This window comes from Ammospiza nelsoni, chromosome 9, assembly GCF_027579445.1.
Source record: "Ammospiza nelsoni isolate bAmmNel1 chromosome 9, bAmmNel1.pri, whole genome shotgun sequence".
In the NCBI taxonomy this organism is placed as follows: domain Eukaryota; kingdom Metazoa; phylum Chordata; class Aves; order Passeriformes; family Passerellidae; genus Ammospiza; species Ammospiza nelsoni.
In genome coordinates, this window is record NC_080641.1 from 20,351,227 (window position 1) to 20,376,347 (window position 25,121).

The window sequence follows — 25,121 nt, forward strand, 5'->3', positions numbered from 1 at the left end:
ACAGAAATATTACTCTTTTTTAATGCTTTAATCTGTATAATACAATAAGTAATACAGCAAACCTTGCCATTGAACTCTGTATATTTTCACAGATTCTTATATCCTGCTTTGCCAATACCTTTGATGGTGTTTCTTTAAACAGCCAAGCCACTCATTCGGGACAAGTGTCCACTTACTGACAGGCTCCTACTGCTTCTTAGAGCCATCCTAAAATAAAAGAAAGATGTTGGACAGACAGGCATTAAAAGGTTTGGAAGAGAACTGCCATGCCTTGGTTTTCAAATTCCTGCCTGGCAAAGGTCTTAGTGAGCTGAATGCCATTGCTGGAAGCAATAGGTTCTCTGCTTAGAGAGATTGATTTGCCACAGTAAATAGTCATTAGTTTTGAATGCCTCATGGAGAGCTTGACACTGTCTAGTAAAGAAAAAGTGAAAGTAGTGCTGTCTAGAAACTTGGATGTGCAAACCAGAACCTCCTTTTAGGCAATTTCTTTCCGTTTATAAGGGCCATTAAATTATCTGAATGAAAATGAGGCAGTATGATTTATTACTATTTTTCCTGGTATGGAGTAATATTTTAGCTCTTTTATTCCAGACTTGTTAGGTTCCTGTGTGTAGGAAATACACTTCTTTTATCCCAGAACTCTATCCTTGTGCCTTATGTGTTATGCCTGGAGAAGGTTTTTCTGTCTAGTTGGGAATTTCCCCTCAAAGAATAGTCACCCAGCAGCTGGGTGACTATTTATCATTTATCATTTTCAGTATCTTCTCAATTATAAAGATTTCCGGCTCTGAGGTCAATTTGGTTTCTAAAGATTGTACTAACAGATGTAAACGGTGCATTGACCAAAGCATCAGCACATTATCAAATAATGTTAGTTCTTAAGTATGGCAGCGGAAGTGATAGAGAAATTGTCAGTCATGAAATAGATATGCTTATCTTGTGATACATCCCAGAGATGCATTTCAGACACTGGAGGCTTGCTTAGTGAGGAAAATAACCTGTGTTAGGAAGATAAGAGGTACAAGTGGATGCATCTCCCTCCCTGTCTCCTGGGTGTGATTGTCTCAGACAACCGTATTAGCAGAAGCTTAGATACATTCTTAGCTCCTGGAATGGATTTGCTGAAGTGACAGTGCATACTGAGGATGATGGCAAAAAGATGGGCAGTGTATTCTGGAAGAAAATAAAGTTGGCAGCTTGCAATGGTGAAACACAGCTTCAGATAAGCATGTGGTTCAATAGAAATTAGTCTCTGTTCATAGACTTTATAGCAACCGATCAGACCTGCTCTTTCAGTTCAAGCAGTTAATAATATCTCAGCACTGTAGCTTAAGGGATACAATTTTCAAAATTATTGTAGTGTGGGACCGATAAATTTCAGCACAAAGAAGGCACTACTCCATATAATTTATTTTAGATTTCCATCTAGGGTATGTTCTGGCACTCCACATGAAAGTCAAATTGTCCATGTAAAATGGTTTTCGGGTGATAAGTTGACCCCTGGGGTTTTAGTAAAATAATAGGTTCAGAATCCCATCTGACTCTCCAATCTATAAAAGCTAGTTATCAGCTGTTTGAAGGATTTGATAAGAAAGGGAAAAAAAGAGAGCGCTTTTGTGTAGTGACATTTTTCTCATTAATGGGGACAATGTAAGAATCACAAACTCCTTCTGGATTTGGCAGTAAATACTCTGCTGACGTGTTCCAGGAGGTAGTTGTTCTGAGTGAGGAGTGTATGTGTCTGATCCTTCACATGCATATGGAACAAGGAATATTTCTAATAGACATGTATGGCCTGTCAAAAGAAGGACGTTTACCATGCCATCATCTGGCCATCATTTCTAAATGCATTCCACCACCAGAGCCTACTTTGGCAGAAGTTTTGCTGCAGAATGACTGTCTCACACTGCCTAGAGACACAGTAGGATATTTAAATGTAGTGCAAAACAAATGGTAACCTGAAAAGAAATAAGGTGTTATTTTAAGTTCTCATCTGAACACTTGTATAGGACCTGCTGTGATTTTTTTTTTTTCTAGTTCCGTTATTTAATTGTATTTTCTTGAGAATATTTAAAAATAGTTCCTGCTGTAACTTGTGACTTTGCTGTCAGTTTAAGCAGATCCAAAGTTGGGTAGAGGCTTCGTTGCATTTTGTTCTAGTAGATGGGTGTTTCTGCATGTTCATGCAGCATTAGTGACTGGGAAAAGCTGCCAATAAGATAGGACCAGTCATTGTGACAATTAGAAGCAGCTTGCTTAATAAAATGCTTAAAGCATGTTTATGCTTAGTGCATTTGAGTGCCTCTTTGAATTTTGAGAAAAAAATCCTCCTGCTTTTAAAAAGCAACTGTGCTCAAGAAAATATGACTTTCTACAGTCTTTGTATATAAAAAGGATTGTCTCAAAGCAAAACCCAAGGCCCTCCTCAGTTGGTTGTGATGTTCCTGTACTTCCCCTTCCTGTGTGGATGGTGAACATTGAGCTCACTGCAGAAGTAGTTATACTCTCTTGCTGCAACTTTTGCAGGTGTGAGGAAAGTTATACAGAGGGCACCTGTTTGCCTCCTGTGTTCTGGAAGGGGCAGACATCTCCTCCTCTAAGAGGAACTGAGCAGTGCTCAGGGGTGAAGACACCTGATGCTCCCAAGTTGGGTAGAGAAGGGAAATCTGAGATCTTGTTGGCAGTGTTACAGAGGATCTGGGATTTTGGTTGTGGGACAGAGCAAGCTTTAGAAGTGACAGGAGAAAGGTGAGTTTCTTAGAGCAGGTGTCTGTGGCACCTCTGTGAACCATTTCAGATTGGAAGGACTGGAGAGAAAGATTTGCCCTGCAGTGACACAATGGAAACATTAATTTTCAAGCTTTTTTATTAATTCTAGGTCTCCAACAGTTCATACTTGTCATGATTTAAAGAACAACTCTATCCTGTCATTCCAGTAACATTTGCATTTATAAATCAGGATTTTGTGTGTGCTTATCAAACAGGAGAATATCTACCTAAACACAATTGCTAGTTTGGGGTCCTTGTGGACAGGATGAAAAAGAACTAACTGCTCTAAAACCTTTACCTCTTCCTGGTTTTGTTTGGTTGAGCTTTATAGAGATAACTGGGTGTTAGTCCTGCAAGTGGGTAAGTTATAACAGATGTGGGACAGGCTGGCTCCCTCCCTTGAATGCACTCCTGCTTGTTCAGGTGTGCATGAGCAGTACTGAGATCTACTGAAGTGTGTTCAAAAGCAAAGCGTCTGTTGCATTCATAAAGTGCTTTTCTTCTGGAAGAGCAGATCTGAGAAATCAGAATTTATGAATAACTCTGACTTCTGCTATTGACTGGATTTAATCTGCATTAACACTTTCCAGAGTAGCTATATCTATTCCTCTGGGTTGTTTGGCACTCTGAGGCTGGTTTGAAAATATGTCACCAAATTTCAAGTTTTCAGATGTTAGCGCTGAAACATTTACCTCTCTACTGAGGTAATTATAATTTGTATTTGTGGCCCTAGTTAATTGTAGTCATCACCTTTTGCTTACTTAAGCCCTGTGAGAAATTGCTTCCTCTCCTGGAGTGGGATGATGCACAGAAGGAAGTAAAGTACTTTATCTGCATTCTCCCATACCCCTAATATTTGGGAAATGCTGGACTGATATAGTGTCAGGTGCTGTAGCTGTGTGTTTACTGAAAAATCTGTGAGTGCAGCCATAGGTAGAGTTGGTGTCAGACATGTAAACATCATGATCCAGCCCTGGAAGGAGAGTCCCAGAGCTCTGCATCAGGGAGGACACACAGAGCAGCCACATGCCCAGCATCAGCTCCCTCCAGGACAGGGACAACAATCTGTTACCCCAACAGAATAAGTTTACTAAGGAAACATTGGATAGATGTGGTTTTATAAAAAAGTCTCCCCCATAACTTTTAATGCAGGAGTGGGTTATCTGTTCTAAGACTGAATTTAGGACATAGCATGACTAAAAAGCAAAACAGGAGAAAAAATAGTGGACAAAGTATTGCCTCCTTCAGAGGCACAGCTTTAGGAACCACCTGTTTCTTACATGAAGCACTGAGGCTCTGCGGTTAATGCTGAGTTTGGAACAAACCTCACTTTCATGCCTGAATTTTGCCTTTTCTCCCCTGTACGCAAACTTTATGCAGATGCCATTTTGTCTACTGCTATACAAGGTTGTGCTAACTGGCCAGATACTTTTGGAAGTATGACTGGAATGTGCTTGTGAAGATGTGGAAACCCAATCAGTAATGAAAATAGTTACTGAGTGTAAATCTGTGTTCTGTCAGAAAAACTTGTTGACGCTGTGGAGCTCCACTCTTGCCCTGTGCCATTCAGGTGTTGTACCAGGCCATTGTTCTGTAAGGTTGTTTTGTGAATTATCTTTTGAGAAGCCTGTCTCTTATCCCTTGGCAGTGCTGTTATTGCCAAGGGATACATGTGCATGTGTACAAAGAGCAAAGGAGACTCAAATGTTACCTTCCACGGTTTTATTTCACTCGTCCTTGAATTGGAAAGTAGCCTTTGTTTCATGTATGTGGCAAGTGAACTACATAACATTAATGAAACAGAGATCCTAAATCCTGCTTAGAATTGTCATTGGCAGCTATTAGTTTATTTTAAAGAGTATTTTTTATTTGGAGCTTAGTCGTAATTTACCAAGATGTAGTTCTGCTTGTTAGCTATAGAGGTGGTTGGAAGGGCTTGTGATGCTCCAAGATTTCATCCCAGCTTCATAGCATTCCTCATTGTCTTCAAACTGTGCTAGGCTTTGTATCTGTAGTGAAAGAACTAAAAATAGAGCAGCACTAAATTGACATTTCCACTCCTTGTGTGGATGGAATGGGAAATGAGAAGCTCTTTGTCACCAAGTGCAATAGGTAATTCCAAGTACTAGCTACCATTTGTAAACAACTGTGTCTTTCCTGCAGACCCTGACAAGAGATTTCAGACCATATTTCTTTAAAAAGGTCATTGAGGAATACAACCCCCAGGACGCACCGCACACTTCAGTGTTTTAATGTCTTTCACACAGGGCTGACATGGGACATTTCCCCCCCCTTACTGCGCTCACAATCGCCGGTCTGAGGCGCGTTGAGGAATCGCCTGTCCGCCGTGCAGGAACCGTGCGTGGACGAGCCCTCGTTCACTGCGCACCCGCGGCAGCTCCGCGCCCCCGGCGCAGCGCGGGGGGACAGCGCGGGGGCGTTGGCTCCGCGCCCGCTCCCTGCAGCCCGTGGGCCGTGCGGGACGGAGGCCACCGCCTCGCTGGCCGCGCGTGGAGGCGGCCCAGGACGGCCGGGATTGCCGCCCTCGGGGCGCCGCCCTCCGGGTGCTTTAGCCGGTGGCACTCGAGTGTCACCGTGCGCTACCCCTCGGTGCTGGCACCAGGCTCAGGGTGAGACCGTGGTATGGCACAGCTTGTGCTGCAGGCACCCCATGGTCTGTTCCACCGTGCTTGTCCTGAGAGCTCTCGCGTCTCGGCACTGCCGGGTAGGTGACACACAGAGCCGCGGGCAGGGACGGCGGGAGGGACCCGGCCGCCACCGCCGCCCAGCCGTGCCCCGCAGGGACTTGGTGGCACGGCTCGCAGCTGGCCTTGCTCGGGCAGGTGTTTCCGGACTTAAAGGGAGCCCTTAATACTGAACACCCATGCAAAATGCAAGCTAAAATAAAGGGCGCCGACTGTACCGTAGAGTAAGAGTTGTAATTTTAAACAGGGAGAGGCCTACGTAAAATGGCCAGTTCTGTGGACTTGCAGTGTATTGTAACCAAGTTGGTTAAATAGTTAACAAGGGACTGATGTGCTGCAGAGGGAAGGTGACGTATCATCCTTTCGGGATTTCCAAATGAGGGAGTCGTGTGACCCACTTCAACACCGCAGTTCCCTCCTGACTCTTACTTTGTCACTCTCGGGTGACAGCTGGGCCAGCCAGAGCGGACGGCCGAGCCGGGGCACCATTTCCAGGCACTGCTGCGTGAAGCGCCTCGGTGTGCAGTTCCTCTGCACCGAGCCCATCCGCGTCTGCCCGCCCCAGCCAGCCCGTCACCCTTCCTGTGGGAAGGAATAGAAAGAAAAGAGCCTTTTCCTTCATGCAGAAATAGGTTATGGGATAGTTTTTGTCTCAGAATTTATTTTCTCCTGAAAAGGAAAGTGTGTGCCCAAAGCAGCTGTAGTGCTGACCTGCCTTCCGTGTGTGCGAGGTCCCTGTTGCATGTCGGTAGGGGAAGGGAGAGGTGGCAAGACCTGGCTTGGCTCTGCGGCCCTGCGGGGTTTGGCTCTGTGGCCATGCAGGCTTTTGCTCTGCGGCCTTGCAGGGTTTGGCTCTGCAGACGGGACCCAGGAGGCCGGCGGTGGCTCTGGGGCTGGGGAAGGCCTGGGTGTGCCTGCGGTCGGAGTGAGGCTCCACGCAGATCCTTCCCTTCAGAAAAGTTTTGTCAGCACATGGACTGGTATCTGGCTTCACATTCCTTCACAGAGTTCTCGAGACGTTAACTTTCAAATGGGAGGCCTCCCTAGTGGATTCATGTCAGTGATTTTGGGTTTTAAACTATTCATGCATGAAAAATTACTTAGGAGCTGTATACTCCCATGTATGAATAATGACTACATGGGAACACAGATTACAGCAGTTTTGCACTGAGACTGCTGCAGTTTACATGCTCTCTTTGGGAACATTATGAAACGTTTTTAAATGCTGGTTCATGTTAATGCATTGATTTCAATCAGTCTCTTTTTGTCCCTTTTGGATTTGTTCAACTTAACAGCTAGCTTGTTTCATGTTTGCTCTAAAATATGCTTAGCAAATTAGGCAAATAAAAAATGCATGCAAAAATATGGTGCTATGCACAGGTATCAGGTTTCTTATTTATTAATAGACTTCAATTTCCATATGATAGTCTGGCTTTTTTTTAAACTTTGGCTCAATGGATAGTTTATGCCAATTACACGTAGTTTAACAGCTTTGAAATCTGTTTTTGCTTTTCTAATGCATGAAGACATTGTTTCAGGTTTTAATTAAACTCTACACTGACTTTAAATTCTATTGTCCTTTTCATTTAAATAGGATTTTTGTTAGATCTTTAACAAGACCTCAGTGGGGTAATAAATCTAAGCAATTGTCCTTATTAGGAGTAGATTATCCTCAAGAGATAGAAAGTCACAGAAGTAACTAAAACCATTTGCAGAGACTGAACTAAGGCTTTTTCTTCCTAAACATTAAATAGACTTGAAAATTACTTGCTTGGGCACTCAAATTAAATTAAATGATATTTTGTTTATTTTTCACATTTTCAGTGTGGGCTATTTGCATTTACTTAAAATTCGTGTTTCATTGAGTAGGATTCACTCCTGAATAAGGATCCTTACTTTCAGTATACAAGCTGTAATTGAAACGCAATATATCCTGCCATTTCTTTTGTTACTAACCCTTGCAGTACTTCTAATGTATAGGGCCTGCTGACACAGTGAGTGTATCCTTAGTTCATTGTTTTTGCCATAGAGATGAGTCTTGGCTGAAGAATTGGTCTTGTGTTTGTCCCACACCCCAGCCAAGGAGAACTGTGGAGTATGCAGGAGCGTGGAGCTTGTGCAGAGATGTCACATGCTGGATTAAAAACACAGCTTCTTGGTGAAAACTTGTCACACACCCAGCAGTTCTGTCTAGCTTTGACCTTATTGTGTTAACATACTACTGTGAAAGGGGATGTAACTCTAATGGTTCTCTTTTTTTCAGCTGTTTGCTTCATTCGATGATATTCTCTGTTCTGAGGTGCTTCAGGTTTGCTTTGTTCCTGGCTTTAGGCATCGGTTGACTTCTGATGGGACAAGGCCTCTATTTGACACAGTCAAATCCTGTGTTTAATTCCCAACTTCAATCCCAGTGTTTAATTCCCAACTTCATTATGCACATTGTGGTGCAGTTTCTTTAAGCATTCCGTTGTGTGGAAGCCCCGTTTTGGGGGACACTAATTTCTAGGACTTAGTTCTACAGACCAGCGGGCAAAGGCAGGGATGTTGTTCCGGGACATTCTCCCAGTGAGCCCTGCCGAGACAGCGGCGTTTCCCCGCTGGCCGCAGTCGCCGCGCTGGCCAAGCCGCTGCCGTCCGCGGGGCCACGGCCGCAGGAAGCGGGGCTGAGGGGACACGACTGAGGGGCCACGGCCGCAGGAAGCGGGGCTGAGGGGACACGACTGAGGGGCCACGGCCGCAGGAAGCGGGGCTGAGGGGCCACGGCTGAGGGGCCACGGCCGCAGGAAGCGGGGCTGAGGGGCCCGGCCTCAGGGACGCGGCCGCAGGAAGCGGGGCTGCGGGGACACGGCCGCACGTGACGCGCCCACGTCCGCCTCCGCCGGGAAGGAGCCCGCAGCTCTGCGCGGCTGATGAGGACCAGCCCCTCTTGGTTGCTGCAGCTCTACCGGCTCTCAGCCAGCAGGTATTTAATTTCTGGAGCCCTCCTGTCCGTGGGCTCCTCTGCCCCTGTTCTGCAGGCCGGCGTCTCTGCAGAGCCAAGTCCTGTCAGCCTCCAGGCTGCTGCTCCCCACATGGCATCTGCTCTGTTTCTCTACTAAGAAACTTCACCTCAAACCTTCTCGTCTTCTAAGTGATACTCTAGTGATACTTTGGGGCAGAACGAATTATGATAGAGGAACACAGCTCATAAATATTAATTTCTAATTAGACTCTATTTGCTGCATATTCTAGGCAGCATTACAGGTTTTGAGCCTTCATCTGCCGCTTTCCATATCACTCAAATACCAGAGATTTTGGCATGGTAAATCACAGAGGAAGGTGTAAAATCTGATGCAAAGTGAGATAATGTAGTTCTTTGTTATTATGGCTCTTGCGTGCCCTGATAGAAAACTTTGAACCATGAAAGGTGCTGACAGCAGGTAAGTCACCTAGTTCCTGCTCTGCTTTAGGTATAAAGCCTGGGGAAAGTGGAGAAAAGGAATGCACACTCTGGTTTTTAGGCTCTGGTTTTTAGGCAACTTACCCTTCCCTCTAAAGCAGTGCACTGGAGGAAGTGTGGCAAACCTAGGCTGAGTTCTGCAACTTATTTAATATGACTCAGTGCACAAGATTATGAGCTCTAAGAGTGCTCAGCCTTTGGGACAGAGTCTGGGGAATTAAAGTGTTCTTCATCCTATCTTGCATGGCAATTAGACCTGATTTAGGCAATGCTATACCTCGGACAAATTCCACAGGGCATAGTTTTGCTCTTATCAGGATGTGGGATTTTCCCTCTGTTTTCCCCAGCAGCAGGGCCAGGAGTTTGTGGCTCTGCAGGGTAAGATTGAAGGGGCCCAGCTCTGTTCCTTACTATGAGATTTGTCTTGTCTTCCCCTCCACCCCTGTTTCCAGGGATGTATGCTGTAGTCAGAGGCAAGTGCTGTGACTGCCTGCAGTAGGAAAGTGATGTGACTATAAGGAATGCAAGGCTAGCTAAATGGACTCCACTGCTTGCTGATGTGCAGTGAAAAGAATCCGTCTTGCCTTGCACTCTGCAGCAATATGTGTTGCTTTCCAGTGCCAAGTACCACAGCATCAGCTGTGGGGAGCTGCTGTTTGCGCGTGTGCCATGCGGTGAGCTAGCAGCATTCCCCTGTTCCAGCAGCCTCCCTGGAGGGCAGCAGGCTGCTTAAAAGGTCAGCGGGGTACCTGTGCATCACAGGCGTGAAAAGCTGCCCTCTTTAGGCCCTGAGGCAACAACCTGCTTTCACTTTGTGAAGCCGAGCAGAAAAGCTGGGGTCCAACAGTGGCAGGTATCCCTGAGCACAAGACAAGGCAGCATGAGCATATAAGAAATCCAGTTTGCTTCTCAACGTGAGTAGAGGAGGTTTGGGTGGGAAAATAATGGGAATGCTAAATGTTTGCTGCTAACATTTACAAAAATGACAGCAACTCCCGTCTGTATTAATGTTTAGCTTTTGAGATGCAGCAGAATTTTAATTTGTTAAAGAAGGTTCAGGAAACCTAGAAGTAGCTCTTTAATCTTCAACTGGAAAATACAATTTTGAAATCCATTCTCTTAGGAGTGGAATAATCTGAGTGATAATGGATGTTAAACCTACTCTGAATGTTATTTAAAGGATTTCTCAGATGGAAACAAAAGTTGATAGGATGGTGTCAGGCTCAAATGAACATCACCTTTACTTACACAGTTGTCCACATGAAGAAGAGAGGTTGATCAGCATGTATTTTCTGGTTAAGTGATTGTTTAGGAATTATCAAGTCATTATGTGAATCTTAAATACTTCTATTTGCTCTTTGTTCCAACAAAAGGCTGTTGGAACCATATCCATGTGTTTTTACAAGCACAGCTCTATGCATGAGGACTTCACCACAAAGGGTTTCCAGTGAAAGGAAAGACTGCAGGAGTCTTCAGCACTGAGGAGAAAAAAATTGTTAGTCTTTCCCCTCTTACTGCTGACCTGTTCCTCTTGGCACATTTTTGATCTCCCTTGGTCAGTCAGTGCCTGATACCGTGTATACGTGTCCTGTTCCCCACAGTGTAATGCTCTCCTGTTTTTTCCAAATGTTGTTACATTTCCTTTCTCCTCCTCTGTTTTTCAGTTCTCTTTCCCATTTGTAATGCATCAGCTGTCTTTGTTGTTTTTCACTTCTAATTTAATACCACCAGTGAATTTGTGTCTCTCTGCAGATCATTAAAAAGGGGCTATGTGGGACTACTTGTAAAAGAAAACACTGCATTCCCAAGACAGGTTACAAAGCGGTGTGTGTCAATACTCTCTTTTGGAACTTTTAGCTTTGTTTAGTTCTTTAGTAGATGCAAAGAGATCTCTGGATCTCTTGTTTGCCACTCTAGCATGAGAATACAAGGAATAAATTCAAGAGCTGCAGGACTTGAAAGGACCTGTGCTGCCCTAGGAAAAGGGCAGTTTCCTGTGTTAAGCAGAGCAAAAAATCAAATTAACAAAATCCCAGTCCAGCCACAAAACTAATCTGTCCTCAGCCCATGGGCACATTACAGGAGTCCTTTCCTCCTTCCTGCCCTCTGTACAGGCTGTTTCAGCCCACCATTGTGGTCAGTGGCTGGCGAGCTGGCAGGAATGGGTGTGTGCCTGAAATACCAAGTACTGAAGGGCCACACCTGTGCTGGGAGAGGAGTTCTGCTCCCCTGGGAAGCCAGGAGTCGTGTGTTTGCTTTAATCCAGCACAGATCTCTGTGGTTGATGCAGCCAAAAGGAGCATTTGTTTGCTGTGGTGGGTGGCAGAGTTGGATGAGGGAACAAATCCAACTGTGGGCTACATTGCCTCATGGGGCCAACCTGAATGCTGGTTTTGACTCAAAGGAGGGAGTTTTGGGCAGGAAGCGAAGAGGAGCAATATCACCACATGTCAGTGGAGAGAGAGGCTCTTGGAGCCTGAGTCTCTCCCGGTGCCTGGTTTTAGGATGTGGATGGCACTGCTGTGCCTGTGGGGTCTGTACGTGTCAGCTGATGCCCAGGGTCAATCCCTGCCCAGGTGTTACAGCAGCATTGGACTGGCCTATCCCTTCATTTTGCTTGTGCTCCCTGCTGGAGTGTTTCACTAGGAAAACTCACATTCTCAGCCCTGTGAGGGAGGACAAGATGGGCTCATAGTTGAGCTCTGACTGGGTTAAAGGATGGCCTCGGGCAGCAGCAGGATTTCTGAAAGCCCTTGTAGGCTTCATCTCCTGCCACAGACTCCCTGCTGCCCTTGGACCTCCTGCAGTGTAGGAGGCTGCCAGCATTGCCAGGTGGTAGTTTTAACTCTTTGTTACCTGAAATTCAGGCAGTTTCAAAGTAAATAAACCACTGGCCCCTTTGTACAGTCCCATCTCTCACGTTGGCCCTGCCACCCGTGTTAATATTGTGCATAATTTCCCGAGCACAGACTGGGAGTTGGGGAGTGTGAGGTGTGCCTTAAGGGGCTGGTGGCAGCAGTGAGTGTTTGAAGCTGGATAATACCCACTGGTTTGCATGAACTTGCTGTCAGGGAACTGTTTTGATAGTGATTAGAATTGCTCAGTGGCAGGACTGTAAACTGAAGTAAATAGCTTGGTCCTGATTACATTTTCTAGAGGGGATGATGCAGAAGAAAATTGAGTTAAAAATTAGCTGTGAAATGAGCTGAAAGTTTTTTTACTAACCACGCAGGACTTTGAAACATCTGACATTAACAAAATAACCTATTTGAAGCAATAGTAAACTGCCATCTGCTGGTAGAAAAGTAATGCATGTAATGAACATGCAGACTTAGGAAGTGATAATTCTTTTGTGTTTGACATGCTGCAGTCAAATATGTATGTGTCATGGAAGCTGCATATATTTATTTAACGGGTGGTTTTCATCTCTATTTGCATTTTCATATAGAATATGCTAAACAGATGCCTATAATATAACTAACTTTAATGACAAGCACAGAAAACAAGACAATAAGAATAAAGAATGAGGACTAATAAAAGCAGATGAGCGATCAGGATGATGACAGGCTCCAAATGTGTCCTATTTACATTGCTAATAATGAATCACAAGCACTTCCTTTTATTGTTTCCCCCTGTCTTAGACCCTCCTGTATGACCAGAATTGTAGCACTGAGAAACATTTCCTGGCATCTTCATTGTGATTTGTGTGTGTGTGTGTATGTGGTTCCTTACCCAAGCATGTAAATAGGAGCTGGGTCTTTAATTGTTCCTGATTTAAGTAGGTCATCTTCTCCAATACACAAATCTCTTGTCTTCTGGTAAGCCAGGTCAGCTGTTGAAAAGGATATGGAAAATACTTACTACACAAATATGACCAGAGAAGATGATTTCACAAAGGACCACTCCCAAATTGTATGGCATTACAGAGCCAGTTTCCATAAATCAGCAGCACGAGGAGTGCACTGCAGGGGAGAGACGATCAGATTCCATGTTTGTATAGTGTGTACCGAGTGGGTGTGCTGAGCATGACTGTGTCCCTAAGGTGCTGCTGCACTATAAATAGCGGTGTTAGCGTGAATTACCTCCAGTGCAAACATCAGGCCACTTGCCCTTTTCATATGCATGCGGTTTTGGTTTATGATTTGGATTATTCCAAACACAGCCTATTGTTTTAGCAAACTGGTCTTCTCATAGGAAATATGTTTAATGGGCAAAGAAAAAATAGGTCAGTTCTTCCTTTGAAATCAGAGAGAAGTGTGTATTTGTAATATTTCCTAGGCTTGTTTCCTTGGAACAGGTTTGGCAGGTATGAGAGGAAGTTAAAGATTTATTTTTGGTGCTATGTACCAGATGTCATACCTGCTCTTCTGAGACAGTTGCTTTTATCTCCAGCAGTACCTGCTCTAGTAGCAATGAAAAAGTGACTTGAATCCCATTTAAAGCATGTAGTGTGCACTGTTCTTGTGCCAGTAAAGGAAGGGAAAGGCTTGTTTGGGAGACTCCAGGCAGAGTCCTTATGCGTCATTATAAAGCAAACATGTTTGCATCACTCTCAGCAGTGTTTTTGCCTCCTTGAAGATGTGGTGAATTAATATTCCCAACTCCAGTGTTTGTGACCCCAGCAGACACTGAAGGGCTACAAAGATGTCCAGTTTGAAGTGCTGTTATATTTATGAGATCTCCACATTTATGGCTCATTTTGTAGCATCCAGGTGGTTCTTTCTAAAGGACTATTTCTGAGGAATTTCTGCATGCTGTGCACACTCTACTCACATTGGCCTTAATCAAATGCTGCTCAGTGTCTCGCCTGGAAAGAGCCCTGCTTGGTGGCTCTTATTTACATTAATACTGTAGGGCCAAATCCTCAGCTCAGGTAAACACCACAGCTTTTTCTGACTTGTAATCTGTGGAGGATTTAGCCTTGGTGCGTGGTCACAGAGGCAGACACCCTGCTCTGGGTCCTGTTTACTGGAATGCTCCAATAGCAACACAGCATGATCAAATGGGAACAGCCAGGGGAGGAGTGGTGCCCATGGATACCTGTTATCAGGTGGGAGCTGAAGTACACAGTTACCATCAAAGACACCACTGTCCTCTGCTTTGCTCTGGAGTCTCCCTGCCAACAGGACTCTGCCTTCCAGCTGAGGAGTGACTGATGGTTGAAACAGCAGGCCCAGGTTATTTCAGGTATGCCAGTGACCCACATGACCCATAGGAAGGATAAGGTAAAGGCAATCAAAGCATCATGTTCCTGTAGCCTCTAAGGGCTGTAAAAATGGAAACATGGGAAACAAGCTCATAGATACATGAAATAGGATGAGGGTTCACTGTTACCTGCTATAGGCTAAATCAGCAGTTGAGTGAGACTGACACTTCAGCCAGCAAGAGAAAGGAGGAATTATGAAAATTATGAAAAGTTAAAGCTGGTGTTTCCTTCATGTTATGCTAGAATCACACTGTTCAAAAAAGCTCCTGAACCACAGAGAGCTGGGGCAGGCAAGGGTGGAGAGGTGGGTTATGGTAATGGAAGGGTATTGTCATTACATAAATTGGAGCATTTCAAGTCTGTTAAACTGTTTGGTGCCATATCCTGTTAGTCTTTTCTGAACTTACCTTGCAGTGCAATGGGGGAAGCTGTGCTGATTGCACAATTGGTTGTTTGTTTCTTTTCTCTGTGTTTCCAGCAAATTAAGCACTGTGTCCTGCCTGTGCTATGTTCAAGGTTTGGCAAAGGGCTTTTGATGGGTTTGCCCAGCACCTAATCCTGCTTCCTTTTACTATGGCTCCTGTACCAAAATGCAGTGATCAGACTGAGTAACAATAAAGCTACTGGTGATTTACCATGGAGCAGGAAAACCCTTAGTTAGGGGGCAGTTTCTGGCAAAGTGTAGTTCTCAAGATGAATTGAGGTCCTTGTCTTTGCAAGGATTACTGCATGGTGGATGCAGAAATGATAACCTAGCAGTAAGTGCTGTTCAGAAAGCAATAAAACACTCACTTCAAAAATCAAGAAGCATGAAATAGATACTATTTCAGGAAGGGGGGAACAGTAGGAGAATCATGAAATGGCTGCATATTGTTAATTTCTGTGGCTGTAGTGACATTGGGAGACCTCTGGTATATATTTGAAACAAGCAATGAAATAAGGCTCATGTGCTATATGTGTGTCAAAGGCAGGCAGGGGGATCAGCTAATATGCTTATCAGTCAGGCAGTGTACATGGAGATGCTCTGCTTTCACAATGTCTGCTCATTGCAATTGGGCCCATGAAGAAGCCAGGTGATTAATCTGCAGGGGTTTATTTTTTCTGAACTGTTAATGTCCTCTGTTTCAGAGCAACAGCCCATGGCTCATTAAGCAGGGAAGATTTGATTGCAAGTGTGAAGGACAGCACACAAAGATTCTCCACACATCTCTTGTTTGAGCCTTAGAGGGTAGGAAAATGAAACATTGGAGAAGTTTGTCCTGGGCTGGGGCAGTGCTTCATGAAGAGCAGTGGTACTGTGAGAAAATAGGTATGTATTTGAGTCAACCAGGATAAAATTTAAAGCCACAATGCTGCTGTAAGGTGGTAGCAGACACTTGCTGCTACCCCAGAAACACACAGCTGCCACTTGTGCTGACCTGCTGTGGGAATCATGCCCTTCTTAAATCTGTTGCTCCATTTCTTTGGTGATGCCACCTTGCTCTTGCTGTGTTCTTTCCACCCATACTGTTGTGTACTCTGGCGTCTGATGCTGAGAAAGCAAATGGGGCTGCTGAATCCAACTGCCTCAACAGAAATGCAACAGGGGAATTGAATACTCAGTCTGAAAGATTTTGCAATATTAGAAGAATCTTAAGGGGATTATTTTGAGATTATTAGCCACCATTTATAGTCTGTGTTGCACCTGTTTGTAAAATTAATTTCATCAGTTGAAATATTTGAAAACGTTGATTCAGGAAAAGTATTTTTCTGACGGTACAGTGTTATGTAAGCATTCATTTATTTATCCTAGTAACTTCTTTGAGAAATAGGAAGTATTGAAACATTCTTTTTACAGACTGGGATACGTAAGGCTCAGATGTATAGATTTAGATCCATATGTTCTAGTGTCTGCTGACTAGCATTTGGCCCTGCTTACTTCCACTCAAGTCTTTCCTCACCTGAGCTCCTGGTCATGGAGCAGCTGTGTCCTGCAACCAGAGCGTCCTGGCACCTCTCTGGTTGCAGCCTGTTTGCGAGTCTGTGCTGGAGGGAGGTTAGCAGTGAGGATGGGTTATTGTGGAAAAGGGGAAAGGAAGAAAAGTGAATTACTGTCTTGCCCTAAGAATGATGTACCAACCTCCCATTTTGAGCATGGGAACCAGGGAAGGAGAGTGGCTGCACAGGAGGGAGCAGACTGAGGCTCTGCGCTTCCATTCCCAGACATCCAGGTCAGACAAGAGAAGACAATAAAACAACACTGGGAATACAGACAAAATCATGGACCCTGTAATAATTTACTGGCTCCAGGAACAGGAGTATGTTGTAAACTGTAATTATGACAGACAACAAGGTCATTGGAAACAGGAGTATCCAGGATAACAAAACAAGTCTCCCAAAAAGATTTCTCAGTCCTTTGGTGCAATATTTCCATGCTCAATGGGCTGCTCTAAATTTAACTGATATTAGATATTTACCAATGATCTGGACTTAAACTGTGCTGTGGAATGCAGTGACAATGGGGAAGGATTGAGAATACTTGCTAGAAGGGGCAACAAGAAAGTTTCAAGGGTTTCTGGCTTTGCTTTCTTCTGAACCTCTTTTGGTTTGGGTTTGGGTTTTTTTTTTTTCCCTTTATTTTTCTCATCTTTTTTGCTATAAAGTTTTACTAGAAACAATTAGAGGAAATTTTGCAATAATATTGTCTGTGGAGGCTAGGAAGGTAAGAATACATTCTGCATCGTTGTTTTCCTTTGTTTGTCTTTTTTGTCTTGTTTATCTTTGATCAGCTGCAGATGAAATAACCAGCTAACTGATTTCCCATACAGGACTGCCACTCTTGCTGATGAAACCGTGCTGACATGGGAGTATGCTCTGTAGCAGTCTAGCAGTATCCATTTCTTATTCCAGTACACTGACAGGTCATTCAGGGAGACAAAAAACGCTATTCTAAAGTGGAAAAGTAACTGCATTTTCAATTTTGTTTTGATTTGAAATTTTCCAGCTACCTATCAAGACCAAATCCTTGAACTATTTACTTAGAGTAACTGAAATACCCCTATTTGAAATAGTGGATATGCAAGATTTAGCCATTAAAGAGTTGGGGTAAAATTAAAATCCCCTTCAATAATAACTAAAGTCGGAGAAAATCTTTCAAGAAAATTAAACACTTAATCAAAAAGAGAGAAGGGTTATTGTCGAGAGCATAAAGATTAAACAGGAGAGTTGTCTCAGAGAATAACCATCAATGATAAGTAGCAGGCAGTTAATAATATCCCCTCAGGGATCTTCTTTTAGTCATGTAGGTTTTTGGACAAATACAATATAAAATTTTTTATAGTTAAAGTGTGAGGGAGCTTCATGTCATTCTAGAGCAGCAATAAAGCTTCAGTGGAATAAGGACAGCTGGAATGGTAGGGAAGGGGTGACCCAGAAGTTGAAACAGCAGGAAATCAGTGACAGTTTTTCCACATAACTCTCCTTTTTAACCCACAAATTCTGAGATCTCTTCTCAGTCTCCCTGACATGCCTTTTTTTTTCATATCCACAGCATTGTATTAGTGCTGAGATTTCATATGCTACTGGCCCTCTATATGGAAAAGAAGGAGAGACCAAGTAAATGAAGGGTGTGATTCCATAAGAGCTGTTTTAAAGCTGATTGTGCAGATGGTGGAATTGGCAGAACTGAAGGCATGGTGATCTGTAGACAGGGAAGGCACACAGGGTGGAGAGCGTGGGGGCAGAAGGGTCTGGAGAACCTCTGAAGGCAGCTCTGCAGCTGGAGAAACTGTAACATGAAACAACTCCCTTGATCTCTCATCTTTCTTCCCTATTCTCTCCGCCTATGTAATTGCAATAATAAATCTTTTCTGTTCCTTAACCATCTTGTGGCCATTGCAAACATTTAAGAATTAATGCAGTTCTCACACATGATGCACATGTTCTTCATGTCCCCTTGTGTCCCTCCATTTATTCATTTATCATGTACACACAAAACTCCCATAAAATATTAATCTGAAATACAAATCTCTCTTTGCATCCTGGGAGCATTTGCATATAGTAATGTTAACGAGAGTATTAATTCTGCATGCACAGTCTGTGGACTGCACACAGGGCCAAATCTCTCTCGGCAACTGTGCTGAAATCAGTGACAAATTAAGAAACGTTATTTTCATGTTAAAAATGCTGAATGGAAGGTGACAGTTTCCTAGAACTGAAATGTTGTCCTTAAAAATCAAACAAGAATATTTGAAGCCTTATTTTCAATTTTTCCTTTTATGAATTCCTTTGTAAAAGGAATTTTGTACTGCTCCATGTTTCTACCCAATTGGTACAGTCTAGAAACAAAAGGATTTAATTTTTTTAACAGTGCTGTAATTCATGGGGTATCTAAACATTTATTTTGCTTTTCTTCCCTGTTGGGAACATCAAGAGTAGCAACACCTCTTCCAATTTGGGAAGGACGTACAGTTGCAGATGGACCAAAATAATTCAGTTAGGCTGGAGAGAGGATCATTTGCTCTGGGGTGACAAAGAGTGAAAACTGTCTGAGCAGGCATTTGATGAGATGGAAATAGCAGGAGGATCTCCTGTGGTGGAATAAATCTTTGCACCTCACTCCTGGCTGTGAGCACAAGTGGGGTTGTCCTGCCTTTGACAGTGGTGAGAGCCCTAGGGCACCTTGGAGGCCCCTGGGAGCCATGGCAATGCCTCTGGGACAAGGACACATTTCTAGGCCTGGGTTTTACTCTGGAAAGAGGGAGAGAACAAACTTGTCTGATCCTTCACTGTCCAAGGCAGGCTTAAGACAAAATAGTAGCAACAATGAAAGATGGGTTCTTTGTGTGCACCCAAATCCCACCAGACTCCCAAATAGGGGGGCACTGTTACATACACCCCTTGCCCAGGTTCATTGCATCCCTGCAAGTAATGTTTTTCTCAGGGGTGGATTGTTGAAGGGTTGCATTTCCCTCAGTTAAACTCACATCACTGAAGGTGTACAAAAGATCTTTTAAGGCAAAGTCCCTGCAGCTGAAATTGGACCAGGGACAGTCTCTGGTGAGAGGCAGTTTCCAAAGCAGATCAGATGCCTGCTGCCAGGAGCTGCACCCCTTGGGGGAAGGCTGGAGCTCTCAGCAGATCCCTGGCTGCTGTTTATGGATCTTGCAATTCTCTGTCGGTGCTGCAGAAAATCAAAGCACTCTTGTTTCAGCAACAATGTATTTTGAGTTTGACTTTATGTCTATTCTGATGTCTGCAGTTTGTGAAAACACTAAGTGCCTTGCTGTCTTCAGGAAAAATGCCATTGATCCCTCAACTCCTTACTGTAAAGCATTCATTTGACTATACAGCTTTTAAAAGTATTATAAATGAATCATGTGAGACAACCTCCACAGCTGGAGTTAAGCACTTCCATGTGCTTGCTGAATCAGGGACCAAGTTGTTAGGAAGATCTTTCTGGACTTACTGGAGATCCATAAGAAATTGTCTTGACTTTACCAAGCCATGGTATTTCTCTTAATCTTTCACTTCCTTCTTATTCATGCTTAAATGAGACACATCTGTTTCCATTTTTCACATTGTTCTGCTATGTGAGTAACGATATCAAGCTTTCCCCCCCACACACACACACTGTGAAAGAATAAATTAGTATTAAGTTTTGTGAAGTTCTTTAAAACATTAAAGCAAAACATCTGTTTCAGCTGCAGGTCATTAAGATAAAAAACCCTAGTCTGTGTGCAGTGCAAAACTGCCAAAATTTTATCAGCTCAAATACATTTCTTTACCTGTCTTTTACTATAACAAGTGAAGATAGTGAAAGGACAGTAAATCTTTTTCAGGGATGGAGCAGTTAAAAGTGTTCAGTGTAGTAATCCACAGCAGTACCTTGCAGTAATCTAGTGATTCTGATGTGGAGATGCCTGGAGATTGCTGCGGTGTTGCAGACTTCAAGCTGAGTTTCCTTGACCTCCACATCTTCCAGCCAGGCACAACACTGTGTAGGCTTGCCTTATCTCCTGTAGATGTTTGTGTCACTGAAGTTCAGCTATGAATCTTTCCACCTGCCCCCAATAATTTAATTGTTTCCAGGGCAGGTGGCCAGAGTGAAGCTGAGCTGGCAAATCTGCTTTACAGGTGAACTGTGACACTCTTTCCATGCCAAAGCCCAAATGTAGATGTCTGTGTTCTTTTGTTGGTAATGATCTCCTTTATAAAGCATTTTGAGGTATGGAGATGAAAAGCCAGCAGCTACCTGAGAGCTTGACTATTACTAAATAATCAGTATTAAACCCAAGTGCATTTCCTGCATTCTATAGGAAATGCCAAACCTTGCAGACAGGTCCTGGCAGGCAGGTAATAACTTACTCCTACAAGAGGCAATGTCCACCTGTGATTCCCTGTCTTTAATTAAAGATCTAGCACCTTCCTTAGTGTAAAGGAGGTGTTGTGTATCATGAATGTGCTCCAAAACTAGATGTGGCTTTTTTGGCACCTTAAGAGAAAGTACTTGTTTGTTCTTCCAATCTGCCAAAGCAGCAGCCAATGAAGTGCTGAGCAATTCTGCTCCACTATGCTCACACCCTCCCTGGAGCAAATGAATGGGATATTTGGGGTCTTTAGCAGCCCTATGCACTTTTTTAAAGCAGCACTGTGGGTCCCCTTTCATTTAAGCCGTCAGTTTCTGAGACAGGAGAGTGTATATATATTGCTGCGCTGAATCTGTTCACCTGCAGCTCGCCCCACCCCCAGCTTATGAGCATGATTTCCTTTTATGCACTGCTCTGTCACAGCTTGGCAAGTTTCCCAAGACAATCCATACCAGAAAGGAGAATATGGCTGCTGAGCAGCTTAGACAGGAGAAATGCCTTATGTAACAGATTCATTTAAATACTATGAAATGTTGGGACAGGCGAGACAACTGAAAGCAAAATGCAGCCCTTAATCTCTAGTATCACTTCTGCTTGCCCTCACCATCATCAGCATCTGATAGTCACTGCCTGTCTCCATTCACATCTCCATCTTTTTCAAGAAACTGCCTGCGGCAGAATGTTCAAACAGCTTGGCAAGCAGTTTTAGGAGAAGGGGTTTTATTTATTTTTTTTTTTCTCCTAATTCTTCATGAGCCTCATGAGCATTTCCCCACTAATATGCCTGTGGCATCATTAGGTGTTTAATGAGAGTGATGTTGCTTGAATATTATTGTTTTTATAGCTCATTTTATTTTGACAAGTCTTCAGTTCTGTGGCACTTTATAGTGTGCAGACTTCCCCTTCCTATATATTACAGATTTTGCAGAAATATTACCACAGAGGTGTTGTCATGAAAGCTGAAATAATAAATTGTCAACATTCAGTATGTTTGAGTGCAATATGTGTTCAACACCACACCAGTTTAATGACATCAATTAATTATTTTAGTGTATTTCTTTTATAATACTGAAGCACCGGGAATACTGCCATTAATGGCCTTGTCTCAGACAGCAGTTCAGTCCAATTCTGCACAAACAGTTCTGTTTGGAATCTTCTAGCAGTTCCCCAAAAGACCAGCTTGTACTCCAGTGGATAGTGGATCAGAGTCTTGTTCCTCACATCCAGAATCTGGATCATTATAGGTTGTGCTCAGATGAAAAATTCCAGCATTGTACTTGCAGAAAACAAGGTTGCTGAAATTGTAAGTATTGAATAGACCCATACAATGTCATTTTACCCCCTGCATTTTGTCTACATGTTGATGGTACTGCAACCATTTCTTTACTGATTAAATTAAATGGATACAAGTTTTGTGTCAATGCAAGAAAAATGGCTGTATTTTTAACATACTAATTAATACCCATTAAGTTCTCACTGTTATGTTATCTTCCAAGTAATTTTACCTGGTTTAGGCTGCCAGCACATACTTTCTTACTACCACAGTGGCAGAGCCTTTAAAACAACTAGCTGCCGTCAGGAATTTGGCTTGCTGGCCTTTACTGAGATGAAGGGAGTTACTGGGGAGAAGGACAGTGAGTCGCTGCTCCCTTGTGCAGTGTGTCCTGCACAAGGAGAGGGGAAGAAGCTGCAGCTCTCTGCAGTGCCTGTTCTCCTCCCACCACTCCACAGTGTGGCTGCACAAATATTCTGCTCTCGGGATTGCTGCTGCAGGCCCCAGAGCTCTGTGCCTGTGTTCCCAGCACAGGCCGTGGAGCTGCACAGCTCCAGGAATACGTAATGTTAACAAAGCACTAATTGTATACATAGCCACTGTTTCAAACATTCATATACTGGCTTCCAAGGACCCTACTTTTATGTCTTTGTGTACATTTAATAGCAGTTACAGTGGTTAACTGGCTTTATTTTGGAAACTTTGATGTTTCTCTTGCCAGTACTGGTGCTGTGAGGATCAGAAACAAAGATGTGCCTTTTTACTCTGTCTTCTGATAGGTTTTGTCATTTGGCAACTGTTGTTCTGTTAGACTTTGCAGAATTTGGACAGGATTCTGATCTCCTACAAAGTGACACACACACTTATTAGAATGCAGAAACTGGTTTGGGGCCTTTTTTCTGATTACAACATGCTGAGTGCCATGCATGAGGAATTAGAGGCTGTCTGTTATTATGTGGCCAAATAGCTGCAGGAACTTCTAGTGAGTGCTTTTAAATACTAGTAAAATAAAAATCAAAATAATATTCCCATGAAGCAGAATGTAAAGCACAGGCACTCCTGCAAGTCTCCCAGGCTCTGGCAAAGAATGATCAAATCTGGACCAGGCCAGTCTTCTTATACTTAAAGTTCCATTGAAGTAAAATGTAAAATAAGGAGAAATTTTGGGGTCTTCTACAAGTTCTTTTGTGGTAGGTGTTTTTTCTAGTCTCTTTTCAAACTCAGTCTAGTGTAAGAAAAAAAAATCAAAATTTAAATTTCTAAATTAAATGAAACTCAAGGCTTGAATTTGTGGGGTTTTTTTGAGATCCCATATCTAGGAGGCATTTTAAGTTGGGGTTGATACATCCTACATTTTATATTAGGTTATTTTTCCTTTTAGGTGCACAGGTAATCACTCACATGACATTTCCAGTGGGGTATTCCCCAAGCCATTTAATTTTCCTGCTGGAAAATTGTTCAGTCAGCCTCCCCTCCCTGCAAGTAAAATATCCTTATCCTTCTCAGAACAAAAGAACTGCCAGGTGTAGGCAGGCCAAATAGTTTGTCCTTCTGTCCAGTAAAAGTGCTCCTGAGTTACCAGTAAGGCTGTGTTGCCTGAGCATGATGTGCCCTCTGAGACTCCCTGTGAGTGCTCCAGCTGGGATGCTACAGGAAAATTGCTCAGAAACCTTCTCAGTTTGCCCCCCACATGCATAGAATGTGGATCATCTCCACTAAGTGACTTGCCCTGGAGCACCTCCACACCTGTCCAACAGAGCCAGGTGGCTTAGTCTTTACACTCAGCTCTGCACCTGTGTGTGCCACGCCTGCCCACACCTGTGCAGCACCAGCTGGCCACGTGGCCCTCTGCTTAACAGTGATGTGTTCTTCATTACCCCTCCAGCTGGCCCTGGCTGCCATCTGCAAACACTTTGGGTTTCTCACAGTCTTCTTCCATGTTTGGGAGGCCACAGCTACAAGCCAAGCTTTTTCTGCATCTCTTAACCCAGAGGAGGATCAGCTATCATCCTTCCCAGAAGGAAGAGTGACCTCCCCCCCACCTCTTTCTCTAAATTGTTTGCAAAGCAAAAGGAGGGAGCACTACAGATTTTGTTTGTGAAGTGAAGGCCTGAGTGATTGTCTCAGAATGGACTGAAGGACCAGAGCGGTGCTCACCATCCCAGGGAGGACACCAAGTGGCTGCTGCAGCAGGATCAGAAGGCTGGTCATGGATGAGGTTTTGAACACAAAGGTAGGGCTGTGTAGGTTGTGGGTTGTATGTGGTACACGTGTTCTGGTGTCACATGAGTACTGGAAAGGCTTCACATGGTGTGCTGCTGCTATGGGATAGGGGTACCTATAGCCAGCCCCTGTGCACGTGTCGTGGTTGTCCTGCCTTGATTCCCAACACCTCTGCATTCAGGAGCTCCCCAGGCTGTGCTTCACAGTGAGCCTTTCTGGCGCAAGAGGTACAAGGGGCAGAGTTCACATATGCCTGGAATTAGAAATGGTGGCTCTGTGTCCTGAATGCTCACCCTTGTTTGCAGCCTGGGCCTCTTGTTAACAGCAGGTATCAGCTCCCTGACCTGCTCTGAAGCACCTCTATCTCCTGTTTCTGGGTCCTGTGCAGCAAAAGCAGGATGTGTTCTCAGAGGGCGTTTTCAGCCTCTGCTCTCAGCAGGCTGCAGAGCTGTTTGATCAACACAAGCTTTGACAGTCGGGCATCATTAATTTTCCACAACCTACTGCTTGAAGCTCCTGAAAGGATGGGCTGTCACTGTTCCTTGCAGCCCTTGCTGGCCTGAACTGCCCTCTGCACTGTCCTGCTGCAGCACAGGAGGGCTGCACACCTCGAGCCACTGCTCTCCTCCTTTGGGCCTGAGATTTAAATCCTGTCAGCTCTGTCAGGGAAAAAAAGGAATTCTCAATATAGAGTTGCTTCTTTTTAAAGGACAAGATAAACTGTAATGCATTAATGGTGGAAGTGATCACATACATTTCAGGCTTAGTGAGTACCCATTGTCTTAAATTAATCCTAATAAGCACTGTTTCCCCCAGCATGTGCCATTTTAACAGTCACTGTGGAGAGCTCTGCTTCCTAAAACTATCAAAAATGAGATGACACTCTCCTCTTTTGGAAAGCATAATTGATAAAATGTGACAAAACATGGTTATTGCTTATTTCTAAGTGGGATCCTTTAAAAAGTACTCTCTTACATGGATTGGGTTAAATGACTTGCTGATTAAGACATCTACATGAAATACGAAACTGCCATTATCTGGCTCCTGTTAAAATTGAAAATCAGGATTCTCTTTTGTGCAGATGAAGTAAAAACTTCTATGCTGTTTTAAAGTACAATATAAATGTAGTAAGTAAAAGCTAGAGGTATATTTGAAT